Genomic DNA, 6,307 nt, shown 5'->3' with positions numbered 1-6,307 from the left:
TCCTATTGAATTCTAATGAGGGCTAACTTATGTATATGCACATAGGAGAAGAATGAAGGATAATTCATTTGTATGCCCAAAGCATCCCAAGCTCTACTAGGAACCCCATGACTTCAGCTAGGGGGACTTATCATCTGTTCCTCTTCTGAGGGAGCAATTTGTATCTTAAGCAGCCTCGGAGAGAGAAAATATTAAAGCCTTTTTGTGTCCCACCTTCTGATGAGTGAATGCTATAGTCTTTCTTTAAACTGCTATAACAACAAAAAGGTGGGGGAAGGAAATCTTTACTATTAATCTTTTAATTAGTAAGGCCACTTAGGTTAAAGCATAAAAAAGGAAAATGGTGTGGAACACAGCAGTAAAAAATAGCCTTAGTAAACATGGCTGTTTTAAATCATCCACATGCTGACAAGCAGTCAGCTGACTTTTTTTTTTTAACCAAGATCTTGCCTCTGATTTTTTGCTGATTCCTATCCATCAAGCCTCTGAAGTTACTGGACACAAAATCAGGATGGTGCATGCTTTAAAAAAATATTTTAAAAGTGAAATTTACCAAAGCCAAGGTAAGAAGGGGTTTAAGAACAAATTGCCATGTAAAATGATCAGCACAAAAAGGCATTGGGGAAAGGAGCGGAAGGCTGTGCCAAACAGATGGCACACCCTGCTGTGTTTTTGATTGAAAAAGAAAGGTAACATTTGCAGCCACGTCAAAGAGACAGTGATCAGCTAAACAAATTGGTCTCTGAAGTACGCTAGTGCTGGAGCGAGGCCTGCTACAGGGGGGACCAGGGAGGCTGTATTTCACTGTAATGCTATGTGTGCGTCTTTTTCCAGAGCAAAGGGAGATGTCCTCCTTTCCTTCCCTCCCTCCCTCCAGCCAAAGGCACAGAAAAAAAGGTCTTTGTTGAAAGAGACTGCAGAATGTGCTGCAAAATAAGCTGGGGGGTGGGGGTGGATTCCAAAGTTAAACTTGCCACTTTCCTGAAATCATTTCCACAAATGTTGCAAGCATGACACGCGAGTGGTCTAGCAGACTTAATATTCTGTGTTATGTGCCTCCAGTTCTTACACAAAGTAAAATTGGTGTGGGGCTTCAATGCCAAGTAATCACAGAGGTACAATTTCAGGACGAGGATATTGCCAGAAAATGTCTCATCATACCTGCTTGCTGCCTGCAATACAAACGTCAAATATGGCAGAGGCAGGGTGTATGGGGAGTTTAAATTTTTTTGGCTCCTCTTGGCTGGCAGCCTCATTCCGCTTCAGTAAAGACAAGGTACAGAAATGTCCTTTGGGTGACATTCAAAACTCGATATAAATCCTCTGCTTTATGAGACTGCAGTGCAATAAATTACTTAGCCTAATTGTAGATGTAATGAATTACCATAATTAGTCATGGGCTACATTAAATTAATCAGCATGGTACATTATTTTGCTAAATTACATCTTTGCCTTCCAAAGGCACCAGTGCAGCAATCAAGGGTTTCTTGCAAGAGGGGAATGATGCTGTAATGAGAAGCCTTTCTGCTCCTAGAACAGTGACAGGAGATGAATTTTGATGGGGAGACGGGAAGCTTTGGAGACACCAGAGCCTTGGCTTGTGCCTGAAGTGTCTTTGGTTGTTAATGATCATCTCATTCTCCTGCAGGGGAGCAGTGGGCTGTATCCTGCGAAGGTTGTGGAGGAGGCTTCTCACAGGGGAAGAAAACCACTTAGATGACGCTGGAAGGCAAATATTACAGCTGAGATGACAAGTCGCAAAGCAGTGGGGTGGCCAGGAGATAATGTCTTTGGAAATATTAATAGATTTCAAATGTTCACTTTCATTGGCTGATGAGATTTATACTTACTAGATTTTTTATTATTATTTGGGTTATTATTCATATGGTTTGGATCAGCATTAAAGCCTGTAGCTATTTCGGATTTTACTTAAACCTCCAGCTGTTCAGCCTTTTGCTGCTACTGCTTCTCAGTGAAATAAGTCTGGAAGTGAACCATGTTTGAGCTAAATATTATTCACTATTCAGCAAAATGTTGTCAGAAAGGCTCAAGGGTCCATCATCAAGACACAGACAAAATATTCAATCTCTTGGGGAGTTTAATTCTATGTTCAAAATGCAAAAATAGGTCAGTCCTCTTCTCCTACTGCGACTTCTATCGTTCACATTTCAAACCTAATTATTTCAGAGGCATTCCTGACAGTGAGGCCTTTTCTTGTTTCACATCGTGGGGCGTGTGTGTGGGTGTGTTTAACAACAAAAAAAAGCTTTTACTTGGTTGGCACAGTAGCAGGCATTAAAACAAGCTTATTTAAATATTTGCCTTTATTTGCATGGTAGGACACTTCTGTAATAAAAAGTTAGTTATGCTGGCCTACAAACAACAGAAGAGTTTTCTAGTGACTTCCATCTGACCTCATGTATCAAAATGGCTTGAGGGACATCCAGAATGTTTAACTAAATAGAATGGAAGAGGGATGTTTAAATTAGAAATCAAAGCTTGGAATTTTGGAGAAGGTGGGGACCTTCTAAGGCATTTGTGAAATTTTCTTTTGAGATCCATCAGTTGTCCCAAAGCTTGTCAGTTAATGACATCAAGGAGGGCAGTCAAAATATGGGAACGGTGGTGGTTTATATTCTACCTGTCCACTTTGACAAGACAAAAGCATAATGAACCAGCCTGCAAAGCAGAAACAAAAGTATCAGTAGCAACTCTGATTCAAATGCAGCTTTTTCTAATGTGAACATCATAGGGTTAAATCAATAGGTATATTCTAGTGAAAAGAACCTAAGTGCAGCTTGGACTGCATATGCAGGAAAAAATGCATAGGGATGCAGAAAAGGCCTGTGTGTTTATAATTTGTGTTGTTGAGTCTCTCTCCTCTATTTTTTTTTTTTGGTCCTGGTGGGAACCCATTTAATTAGTGAAAGAAGGTATTGAATTTTAGCTTATCATGCATATTGTTTTCCAGCTGTACAGAAGATTGCCAAGTTTCTAATGGCCTGACCCTGTTCTGTAAATCAGCAGTAAACTGCGACATTTACACTGAGCAAAGGCAAAGGGCTTATTCTGTTGGGTTTGTGCTGTCACAGGAACCTGGGCTCAGGGATTAATGGTCTGATGTTAAACATCTGTCCCCTGTCTTTGGGGGGACGTAAACACACAAAGAGGGAATCTAATGCCATCTACTAAGAGATCTTCAATGAGAGGAAGCCCTTGATAACATTTCCAATCCAGTGGCACCTTAGACACATTGCCTCTTTATGCTAAAACCCCACTGCACTAAGGGCCCTATAAATAGTCTCCCCATGACAGCTGGAAGAAGAAGAGAGGTTTCCTCCAGACATTAGTTGTGCTAAAAGATTCATCATTACCTGCAGTCAAGAAATAAATCTTTGATACTTACAACTATAATATCTATGCTCTACATTTTATTGCAGATATAGGTAGACAGTCATTATTTCTGACACTTTCTCAGCATTACAGGGAGTACTCTGGGGGGGAAACTAGTGTACAGTGCTACCAAAATAGATTGATATAACCACATGGAAGCTGGTTACTTCACTAAGCCTTTTTAGTCAATATAATATTCCCTTAATGAAGTTAAACAAGCACATAGATTCCCCATTTAATGTAAAAATCCTATCAAAAATACAAACCACCATTATCTGCAAATAAAGTTGCCAAAGGGGAAATTTATTTTTCATCATTTATGAGTCTTCAAGAAATATATTACTTGGAGTAGAATAAAAGATTTAAAAAAACCCCTGAATCCCTCCTCCATTATAGTGGGTTTTGGGTGACTTAAGACAGTGGTCAACAGTTTACCTGTACTTGTGAAAGTACAATAATACAGTATGCTATGAAGCTGTCATAGAAGTCATTTGGAGCAGATGTTATAGAGCAGAGGTTGTTACCACATAAATGCAGTACATGTTTATAACACTATGAAGCTGAGGACACTAAAGGTGTCTAGGGTTGCCAGGCAGCTGTCAGGAGGCCTGGAGGGAGTAGCATCACAAGCATGATGATGTCATCACTAGGGAAAACCCAGAAGAGATGGCAGTAGCTCTAGGAATAGCTGTAAACTCTATGGTTTCTGGTTACTCCTAGCACTATTGCCCTAGCTTCTGGGCTTTCCTTGGAAGCGACATCATGCTGATGATTACACCTGTTGGTTTTAATGTTGGCAGCCCCACTCTGAACAGGAGATACTGAAAGCCATAATTGTCCTGGTTTGACCCTCTATATGATTTTTTCAGGGGTATAACATTTCCATTTTGTGTACCTTGTGAACACCCTTTTCACTGAAACTTGCAGAGACTTAGGAGGGACCTCCCTGTTATGGGTGTAGAATATATCCATAGGACAAAGCAATTGGCAATAATGACATCATGTACTATGCTAATATTTTACTACTTACTGCCCAGTGAAAATGTAACCCATCACAAACAGTTGCTCATCACCTGTTTATTGGGATTAATTCAGAGCAATGAGGGAACAATATAGACAACCTGTGCAATCGAGAATGAAGTAGGAGTCAAGTATCACCTTTAAGACCCAACATAGTTTTATTCAGAATGTAAGCTTTCGTGTGCTCTAAGCACACTTCATCAGATGAGGAATCAGGTACAGGTACAGAAGAGAAGTGACGTGATTTATTGGTCAAGGCAAGGGTATCCTAGAGGTAACAGTTGCTTGGCCATAGGGCAGAACTGGTTTTATAACTGAATGAAATGCTACATTCTGCATACAACTGAAAAACATTGCACTGTAGGTACATTTCAGAATTAAATGGTAATTGCAACCTCAGGAAATAAGTATATGTGATGAATTCCCTTTAGGGTGCTTTATGTTATATGACTAATCTTTATGCTAATTTTTGGAAGAGACTGAAATTTTTACAGATCGTGATACCGCTGGATCCAAAGCAGTACTCCCACTTGCACAAAAAGCGATCTGCCTCTCAGTCTGTAACTCCCTTTCCCTGCCTTGACTCTCAGGTGGTCTGAAAGGTTGCAGAAGATAGGAAGGAGGGAAAGATCTGTTTCTTGAGTACAGTGGAATTCATGGGTTTTTGGAGCTAACTTATCTCTGAAAACTGTAATTAAAAAGTAACTGCATTCCAGTGAAATGCAACAGAATTACCTTTTCTGCATTATTTGCACAGGTGAGGAAGAACTTTTACTACCCTGAGTTTCTTGGAGGAAAGATGGAATAAAAATATACTAGATCAATTACACTGCTGTTATATTAATCTAAACTTATGTTATAATCTAATGTAGATCATATCATGGAATCATAACATGGAACCAGAATCTTGGTCACCTAAAAAATTTCTTCCCTGTTCAGATAAACAAAAGGGTAGATCTTATATCAAAACTGGAAACAAAAGGGTAGATCTTATATCAAAACTGGAAACAATTAACAACAAGTTAATTTTAAGTACTGCTTACCTTAAATTACCGTTTGTGACATTCAGCATTTTTGTTCACAAATGCTGTCTTGATAGCAAACTGTGGCTGTGATAAATAACTTGGTTATTGCAGCTCAATGGCTTGTACTGGAAACTGAATTTTTACCTAGAAATGTAGTTTTACAAAATGTTAATGTTTTTGAAAATTTCAGATTTGTTTATCTAAATGTGGAAAATCTGTCCAGTTTCTAATTCAGCCTATTTTTTCATTTTAGAACCACTGTTACTGGGTAGTCTGATTTTGTGAAATATTAGAAGTCACTTTGAGAACACTGATAAGCTTCTTGCTTGTCACTTTGATGCAATGTAACTGACAAAGCATTTATGGGTAAAAGAAAAAAAGTGATGAAAAAACAGAACAACTGAGCGAGCAGTTGCAACGTGTTGCCAGACACTTTCTCTCTATCAACACAGTTGGAGAACCTTCTGTTTCTTGCGCTAAAGGATATTAGCATAATGTCAAGCTCTCACCTTTAGGCTATTGTATAAAATTAAGCACTTGGTTTAGTATCTTGTTGATAAATGGAAAGATTGAAAGTACACAAACATTTATTACACTACAGGTAATTATTTCAAAGTTCTCTTAATGGCTCCAATGATGAGACTAGCTTGAAAACCCAAATAAAGAAGATTGATTCATCTGCCATTCTATTTAGTAGATGAGGCCTTGATGTTACAAAGGTGCTTATAAAATGCAGCTTCTTCAGTGCTGGGGGGCATGAACAAGAAGTACTTCCTGTGCCTTCTACAGGAAGTGCAACTAGTACAAAAATGGAGGTAATATTGGCCAGTGAAGCACTCTGTTGGATACATTCTTTATGCCACTCCTGC

General features: G+C 38.9%; 1 long non-coding RNA gene across 1 annotated transcript; it reads left to right on the top strand.

The window, feature by feature from the left end:
• The first annotated feature begins 322 nt into the window (after nucleotides 1-322).
• On the top strand, nucleotides 323-1,826 carry LOC132578553 (uncharacterized). Its single transcript, XR_009555892.1, has 2 exons — nucleotides 323-563; nucleotides 1,649-1,826. It is a non-coding gene; the product is annotated as an uncharacterized LOC132578553 (long non-coding RNA).
• The last annotated feature ends 4,481 nt before the right edge of the window (nucleotides 1,827-6,307 follow it).

This window comes from Heteronotia binoei, chromosome 10, assembly GCF_032191835.1.
Source record: "Heteronotia binoei isolate CCM8104 ecotype False Entrance Well chromosome 10, APGP_CSIRO_Hbin_v1, whole genome shotgun sequence".
Lineage (NCBI taxonomy): Eukaryota > Metazoa > Chordata > Lepidosauria > Squamata > Gekkonidae > Heteronotia > Heteronotia binoei.
The sequence above is the reverse complement of the archived record's forward strand: the minus strand, read 5'-3'. Positions and strand labels throughout refer to the sequence as shown.